The 9,452-nt window shown below is 44.1% G+C and overlaps 1 pseudogene; it reads right to left on the reverse strand.

Annotated features, from left to right (window-relative positions):
• Positions 1–6,508: 6,508 nt before the first annotated feature.
• Positions 6,509–8,311, reverse strand: LOC115191625 (pentraxin fusion protein-like; annotated as a pseudogene).
• Between the last annotated feature and the right edge of the window lie 1,141 nt (positions 8,312–9,452).

Genomic DNA, 9,452 nt, shown 5'->3' on the forward strand with positions numbered 1-9,452 from the left:
CGTCAGCCCAGCCTTGCCAGTCAAGAGTCGCTAAAGCTGCCCGCCAGTCAAGAGTCACCTGAGCTGCCCGCCAGTCAGGAGTCACCTGAGCCGCCCGCCAGTCAAGAGTCGCCAGAGCCGCCCGCCAGTCAAGAGTCGCCAGAGCCGCCCGCCAGTCAAGAGTCGCCAGAGCCGCCCGCCAGTCAGGAGTCGCCAGAGCCGCCCGCCAGTCAGGAGTCGCCAGAGCCGCCCGCCAGTCAGGAGTCGCCAGAGCCGCCCGCCAGTCAGGAGTCGCCAGAGCCGCCCGCCAGTCAGGAGTCGCCAGAGCCGCCTCCCAGTCAGGAGTCGCCAGAGCCGCCCGCCAGTCAGGAGCCGCCAGAGCCGCCCGCCAGTCAGGAGCCGCCAGAGCCGCCGACTGCCCGGAGCCGCCAGAGCGGCCCGACTTCCCGGAGCCGCCAGAGCGGCCCGACTGCCCGGAGCCGCCAGAGCGGCCCGACTGCCCGGAGCCACCAGAGCGGCCCGACTGCCCTCCGGCCCGGCCCGAGCGGCCCGCCTGCCCTCCGGCCCGGCCCGAGCGGCCCGCCTGTCCTCCGGGCCAGCCCGAGCGACCCGCCTGTCCTCCGGGCCAGCCCGAGCGGCCCGCCTGTCCTCCGGTCCAGCCAGAGTGGTCCGTCTTCCAGGGTCAACCCGAGTGGCCCGTCTGCCCGGCGCAGCTATCGGCAACACCGAAGTGGGCGATGCCGAAGGTGGAGCGTGGTCCACGTCCTGCACCTGAGCCACCTCCTGGAGAGGTGGGTTGGGGAGGGAGGGTGTAGCACAGTGCCGTCATTGACGGAAGCCACCCTCCCTTCCCTCCCTTATTGTTTAGGGGGATAATTTTTTGTTGTTTGGGGGTTTGTTTTTTCTTTTAGGTGCATTCCGGGGTCTGCACCTTGAGGGGGGGGGGGGGGGGTACTGTCACGTCCTGACCAGCAGAGGGAGGTATTGTATCAGTTTTGGTCAGGATGTGGCAGGTTTTTTGTATGTTAAGGGTTTGTGTTGGGGATTGGACTCCCAATTGAAGGCAGGTGTGTTGAGTTGCCTTTGATTGGGAGTCCTATATAGAAGGGTGTGTTTTTCTTTGGGATAGTGGGTAGTTGTCCTTGCACTGCGTTGTATGTGCCTGCAAGACTGTTGCTGTCGTCTTTATTGTTTTTGTCCAGTGGATACTTTACTCCTTTTTTTTAATTAAAAAACATGAGTATCCACATACCTGCTGCGCCTTGGTCCATTCTTGACGACGGTTGTGACATAATTGGCATATACACTGCTCAAAAAAATAAAGGGAACACTTAAACAGCACAATGTAACTCCAAGTCAATCACACTTCTGTGAAATCAAACTGTCCACTTAGGAAGCAACACTGATTGACAATAAATTTCACATGCTGTTGTGCAAATGGAATAGACAACAGGTGGAAATTATAGGCAATTAGCAAGACACCCCCAATAAAGGAGTGGTTCTGCAGGTGGTGACCACAGACCACTTCTCAGTTCCTATGCTTCCTGGCTGATGTTTTGGTCACTTTTGAATGCTGGTGGTGCTTTCCCTCTAGTGGTATTATGAGACGGAGTCTACAACCCACACAAGTGGCTCAGGTAGTGCAGCTCATCCAGGATGGCACATCAATGCGAGCTGTTGCAAGAAGGTTTGCTGTGTCTGTCAGCGTAGTGTCCAGAGCATGGAGGCGCTACCAGGAGACAGGCCAGTACATCAGGAGACGTGGAGGAGGCCGTAGGAGGGCAACAACCCAGCAGCAGGACCGCTACCTCCGCCTTTGTGCAAGGAGGAGCAGGAGAAGCACTGCCAGAGCCCTGCAAAATGACCTCCAGCAGGCCACAAATGTGCATGTGTCTGCTCAAACGGTCAGAAACAGACTCCATGAGGGTGGTATGAGGGCCCGACGTTCACAGGTGGGGGTTGTGCTTACAGCCCAACACCGTGCAGGACGTTTGCCATTTGCCAGAGAACACCAAGATTGGCAAATTCGCCACTGGTGCCCTGTGCTCTTCACAGAAGAAGCAGGTTCACACTGAGCACATGTGACAGACGTGATAGAGTCTGGAGACGCCATGGAGAACGTTCTGCTGCCTGCAACATCCTCCAGCATGACCGGTTTGGCGGTGGGTCAGTCATGGTGTGGGGTGGCATTTCTTTTGGGGGCCGCAGAGCCCTCCATGTGCTCGCCAGAGGCAGCCTGATTGCCATTAGGTACCGAGATGAGATCCTCAGACCCCTTGTGAGACCATATGCTGGTGCGGTTGGCCCTGGGTTCCTCCTAATGCAAGACAATGCTAGACCTCATGTGGCTGGAGCGTGTCAGCAGTTCCTGCAAGAGGAAGGCATTGATGCTATGGACTGGCCAGCCCGTTCCCCAGACCTGAATCCAATTGAGCACATCTGGGACATCATGTCTCACTCCATCCACCAACGCCACGTTGCACCACAGACTGTCCAGGAGTTGGCGGATGCTTTAGTCCAGGTCTGGGAGGAGATCCCTCAGGAGACCATCCGCCACCTCATCAGGAGCATTCCCAGGCGTTGTAGGGAGGTCATACAGGCACGTGGAGGCCACACACACTACTGAGCCTCATTTTGACTTGTTTTAAGGATATTACATCAAAGTTGGATCAGCCTGTAGTGTGGTTTTCCACTTTAATTTTGAGTGTGACTCCAAATCCAGACCTCCATGGGTTGATAAATTGGATTTCCATTGATTATTTTGTGTGATTTTGTTGTCAGCACATTCAACTATGTAAAGAAAAAAGTTTTTAATAAGATTATTTCATTCATTCAGATCTAGGATGTGTTATTTTAGTGTTCCCTTTATTTTTTTGAGCAGTATATATTACTCTTACAATATTTCCACATGGGTGAGGATATTGGACATTTAATCAAAGCCTACTGGATGATAACTTGTTTATAACTAGGATAGAATAATTTATTACTGACTTTTTCCGACATAACACTTTTAAATGTGCCTTTAGAGGCCATGCAATTCAGTACTCATCTATAAAACAAAAGCAATTTAGATCAAAAGAGTCCATATTAACAAAGGAAATTGAAGAACTAACAGTACAGTTAGATAGCAATAAAAACTGTACCATAGAGGCACAGAATAAGTTAGAGGAAAAACAAAAAGAAATGGAGGAACTTATTCAAGAAAGATCCAGTTATAAAATGTTATAAAAATAAAGCGAACTGGATGGAATATGGGGAAAAAATGCACCAAATTCTTTTTCAATCTTCAACATAGAAATGCTACCAATTTTTTTTTATTGAAACTTGTTACAAATGATGGAGTCATGCATGATTCACCGAATTATATTTTGAAAGAGGAAGTACTTTGGCCCCTTTGGCCCGTTTTCTTTTCAATTTCTGCCTAAAATGACACCCAAATCTAACTGCCTGTAGCACAGGCCCTGAAGCAAGGATATGCATATTCTTGGTACCATTTGAAAGGAAACACTTTGAAGTTTGTGGAAATGTGAAAGGAATGTAGGAGAATATAACAGAATAGATCTGGTTAAAGATAATACAAAGAGAAAACCAACCGTTCTTTTGTATTTTTTTGGTACAATCATCTTTGAAATGTATTACTCCAGCCCAGGTGCAATTTAGATTTTGGCCACTAGATGGTAGGAGGTTATGTGTAAAGTTTTAGTCCAATGAACCATTGAATTTCTGTTCAAAATTCGGTATCAAGACTGTCCAAATGTGCCTAATTTGTTTATTAATAACTTTTTATGTTCAAAGCTGTGCACTCTCCTCAAACAATAGCATGGTATTTGTTCACTGTAATAGCTACTGTAAATTGGACAGTGCAGTTAGATTAACAAGAATGTAAGCTTTCTGACAATATCAGATATGTCTATGTCCTGGGAAATGTTCTTGTTACTTACAACCTCATGCTAATCACATAAGCCTACGTTAGTTCAACCGTCCCGCAGGGGACCCATCAATCCTGAAGAAGTTTTTTAACTTAGTCTGTGTGTGATTTTAAAGTGATCGATTCAAGGACATACAGTGCCTTCAGAAAGTATTCAGACCCATTGACTTTTTCCACATTTTGTGGAAATTGATTAAAAAAAAATCCCCAGCAACCTACACACAATACCCCATAATGAAAAAGAGAAAAGGTTTTTATACATTTTAGCAAATTTCTAAAAAATGTAAAACAGAAATACCTTATTTATGTAAGTATTCAGAACCTTTGTAAGAGACTTGAAATTGAGCTCACGTGCATCCTGTTTCTATTGATCATCCTTGAGATGCTTATACAACTTGATTGGAGTCCACCTGTGGTAAATTAAATTGATTGGACATGATTGGGAAAGGCACACACCTATCTATAAAAGGTCCCACAGTTGACAGTGCATGTCAGAGCAAAAACCAAGCCATGAGCTCGAAGGAATTTTCCATAGAGCCCTGAGTCAGGATTGTGTCAAGGTATAGATCTGGGGAAGGGTGCCAAAACATTTCTGCAGCATTGAAGGTCCCCAAGAACACAGTGGCCTCCATCATTCTTAAATGGAAGAAGTTTGGAACCACCAAGACTCTTCCTAGAGCTGGCCACCCGGCCAAATTGTGCAATCAGGGGAGAAGGGCCTTGGTCAGGGAGGTGACCAAGAACCCAATGGATTAAAATTTAATTTAAGCAGAATACAATCAGTTCTAGGATACTGCACCAATGAATGAGCAAATTAATGAATCCATTAAAATGGATTCAGAAAATGAGAACCAATCAGCCAAATTAAGAATCTGACAGAGGTGCAGAGCTTTCCTTGGAGACCAAGATGAGTGGACTGACAGCAGCTAGACAACAATGTGCAGATAACAGGTAGCCAATAGGGACAGAGTTTTAATTCGTAAAGACCAAATTTAGGCTGCATTGGCATTTAGTAGGACAAATTGGATTGGTTATTGTATCTGTACACTGGTGATTAATTGGATACGTTTCCCGGTGGGAAATAATACATTGTACACTACTGTTTGTTCACCTAGATATTTTATCATTTACATAGTTAATTGTTTCATTCCAGCATTCATTTTAATCAATGTCTTCATTTCCTGCACTGTGTTATCATTGACACACTGTGTCACGTTTCTTTAATCTTAGTATGCCTCTATTTCGGAAAAACATTTATTTGACAGAATAATCTTTCTCCTCTTTGAATGTGCATTTTCGGCAAGTTCATACTTTCGCCACTAGAGGTCGATCAGCCAATTTCTGGTGGTCGGCACTCCCGAAGTTGTTAACTGTTTTTGTGCTTGCCAGTTAGCTATCAGTTCTCAGCTGTTAGCAGCCAATGGCTAGCAGTTTCTTATTGGCATTAAAAACTGATGATTGCCATAATTTGAGTAATTACTGAATTATTTAATCTTACAAATCAAACATTAAACCTGGTAATTCATTGTAATCTCGTAAACAATTTATTTAGACCTGCCGTTTATTTGAAACAGTAGTTTATTTGCTGAAATGGATGTTGTTTCCCGGCTATTAAAAGGGACAGGGCTATTTGAGACTCTGTGTTTAATTGAAATTGTACGGTATAGATTTTTACTTTGAGCAAATCTGAGTGATACAACTCCAAACTTTCGCTGTAGTTCAATGGTAAATCTTGTCTTTAGCTGTACTCCTTCTAGTCACAACTGTCACATACCCCTGGTGTGAAAATGTATCACTTCCTCATTCCTTACTCGTGGGGAGTTTTTCTTTCTGCGTCCCAAATGGCATCCGATTCCCAATCAACATTACTTTTGACCAAGATAAATGAGGCTCTGATCAAAAGTAGTGCTCTAAATATAAAATATGGTGGCATTTAGGGCTCACCCTTAACCACTACTATACACTGGCCATGTTCCAATTCTTGTCTGCAATGGCTTCCCTCCCCTGTCTCCTGCCTACCCTTCAAAACAAGTGATTGATCAGATGAAATTAAGAGGCCTTGAAGGGAAGGAGACAAGTAAAGAAAACAAATTAAAAAACTATTGGGACACTACTGATGGAATCTTTCCTTACTACAATGACCTTGTGCAATATTGGAGAATACTGGACAGGACACCCATGGATTGGAAATGTTAGAATAGTATTTCTAAAAAGCATCTCTCACAATGATCACATTGTACGTTTTGTGTGCAACTTTTGTAGCTATTTTAGCATTGATGCTACACTTGCACAACTTTACTTGCTTGATATACTGGTAGGTCGAGTTTCTGCCTGATGAGTGGGTGAATTCCAACCTGAGTTAAGCTCAGGTAAATGAAACATAATTCTCTTTTGCACTTTTCTCTATGTGCATTCTGACCTCGAACATAAGCATGAGAATCGCATGCTATTCACCTGCTATTCGTTTGGGGTGAATATAAAATAAATGAAGGTGTCGATCATATGCTATGTCATATGATGTGATTAGCTGATATGTTAAATACCTATTCAGGTGTTGTAAGATCTGGTATGTCTACAATGTAGTTGGGGAGGAACTCGACCTTAAGCTCGTCTGTAAAACAAGGTGTGATGCAAGGTGATTTGTAGAACAGTCAGTCTGGACTTGCCGTTAAAGTCGGCTGCAATAGAGAATCACAGTAGGAGTCATAATACCCATACAACCTAGCAGTCAAACAGGGAAATGGTTCCAATCATTTTTCCCAAAGTGTTTTTTAGAAACACTTAAAATAAGGGATGTGTTTCGTGTAGGCATGTGACGTTTTGATAACAGTGTAAATATCTTGGACAAGGTGATTGTAACCATTTCCCTGTTTGACTGCTAGGTTTTATGGGTATTATGACACCTCCACTGTGGGGCTCTATGTCATTCCAAATTAATAATGGATTTCCCCCTGCTGTTCATCTATGAGATTACATCAGTGCTCAAACCTGTGCTGCAATGTTGCACGCACTAGGATTTTTCACTTTCACTTACTTAGCTAGGAAATTAAGCTAGCTAGATAGTTTAGCCTACTCAAACACCCAGTTCAAACAGAGACAGATGCTATGTTACCTAGCTGGCTATGGCTATCCAACACTAGAACTCTTCCAAGTCAAGGTAAGCTTTTGGTTTTATATATTTATTACCACCGTGGTCGGCCTGTGTAATTTCTAAACTGCTTGCTAACTGTACACTGTACTGTAGCGGGTCTAATAATGCGTTAGTTCTAGTAGCTATGCTGTTGACTTGACTTTGGCTAATATGGTGACAACGATGTAGGCTGTGTGTAGCAGTTATGATATGAAGGTTTAGCTTGAAAATATTTTTTTCAGTGTTGTGCACTGAAGCCCACAGGCGAAGGGAAAAGTTGAGAGGAGAAGAGAAGAGCGTGTAGATGCGAGAAGGAATTATATGATCTGGCTGCTATGAAAGTGAACTGTGTTTGCATGTGATCAGGGTGTATTCATTCCGCCGATTTTGTTTGAAAAACGTTTCTTAAACGAAACGGGGATAAACATCCCTGAATTTGTCCAATAGAAGCTCTCGTTTGCAACTGTTGGACTAATGATTACACCCTAAATCAGCTAGATGCAGGAAATGTTGTGGAAGGCGGTATTGATTTCTCAAATGTCTCTCGACCCACGTTGTAAACTTTCATTCATAGGCTAGGTTGTAGCAATCTCATGATGGGTATAAGGAAAATTTGAGTATCATGTCGTAAGTAGCCGAAACCTATCCGTGTTATATTGACCTGGGTGAATGGAATATGTGACAGATATCCAATAAGCTGTAATAGAAAAAAAGCTATGCTCATAAAAATTCTAATAATCGTCCTCTCTCGTAAACGGCACCGACCGCCACTGTCTTTAGTGATCACCTTGATGTTCCCGTTGCTCTTTGATTTCCCGGTCAAAAATGTTCTGTTTGGGCACACGTTTCCCAGCACACAAAGCTTCCATCATGACATTGGAGTGCACGTAGTCACACATGTTGACGTCTATGATCCCTCCGACAAAACTCTGCTTTGTGTCAACCTCCTTCAGAAGTCTGGGTCCTGTCCCAGGATGACTGTACCGACAGCTTGTGCTTCGTTCCAGTTTATATACCTTCCTAATGCTACTCTTCCCGTCTATGTAGAACATGACCATGCCTGACATAGACTCCCGGGTGAGACACAGGTGGGTCCCGTCCACACTCATACACAGGCCGTAGGTGCCGTCAGCCTTTCTCCACACGTTGAGCTTGTCGTAGTACTCTGTGCAGTATGCAAACAGGATGATCTCACGGCTGCCTGTTGCCAGCTCGGTGGCCAGCCGCATGCACAGGGTGAAGGCTTCCATGGAAAGACCCTTCCGAGGGATAAATGTTTATGGGTGAAGTGAAAGTAGGTAGGGGAGAGTGGGGTAAGTTGAGACCTTTTTTACATTAAGGATCACTCCATCAAGGGAAATGTATTATTATTTCTAACAGATATCTACATACAGTATGTTTTAGGATGCTGCGTATCCATGGAAATAATCAGAATTCATTCAAGTTGTGCCAAGCGGTCCTGGGTATGGGGTAAGTTGAGCTGCGGGATAGGATACGTTAAGGTTGTTAAACAGAAAAATCTTGACTGTTAAGCAGAAAGTGCTACGTACTCACTTTGCCCCTCGTGGATAGTATTGAAGGCATCTGGACAAACGTTGAATACTGAAATCTATCTGTTGTGATCGCCCTGCAACTACGGGGGATACAAGGTGCAAAGAGTGAGAGAATAGTGCTGAAGCTCAAAAGAAGCACAATGTCTGATATGGGATGGATTTGGTCATTTTATTTGCCACAATACTGGTCACAATAAACAGTGTGGTAGTCTTTTCAATATTTTATTGAGAAAACGTTGTGTGCATTAAGGAAATAGACGCCTGGCTCAAATAGAAGCCAGCCTCTAATAAGCACCGGTTGTGTACAGTGACTGAAGCAAATAAAGGCCAAGGCTATTCATTTAAGTTGTACGGTACTAGCTAAACAAGGTAGCCTTGAAATGAGGCTATAGTTGTCAAGATCATTTCTATCCCACTTTATGGAGTGGCAGCACATATGTGAATATCCATGCTTTTGGAATACTTCCTGATAACAATGTTAAATTAAAAATGTGGGCTACCGAGCCAGCAATAAGGTGTGCTGCACACTTAAGCAGACCAGGCTCCAAATGATCAGCTCCTGTGGAGTTTTGTATGATGTTAACAAAGCATCCAGGACTTCTTTATCAGTGAATTCCCGAAAAGAAAACACCTGACCAGCATTTTCAGTATCATTCAATAGATTTTCACCATCTACATCCAAACTAATCTTTTCAAGAGCTGGCTTTGAAATACATTAAATTATAAAGCCTGCAGAGATAAAATGGTGATTAAAATGCATTAATGATATCAATTTAGTCAGTAATAGGGACAGAATCTAAATTAATTTCTTGGGCTAGAGAAGAGGACACAGCCCTTCAGTGATGAGGAGACACAACCCTTC

The sequence above is a fragment of the Salmo trutta genome, chromosome 4, assembly GCF_901001165.1.
Source record: "Salmo trutta chromosome 4, fSalTru1.1, whole genome shotgun sequence".
Classification (NCBI taxonomy): domain Eukaryota; kingdom Metazoa; phylum Chordata; class Actinopteri; order Salmoniformes; family Salmonidae; genus Salmo; species Salmo trutta.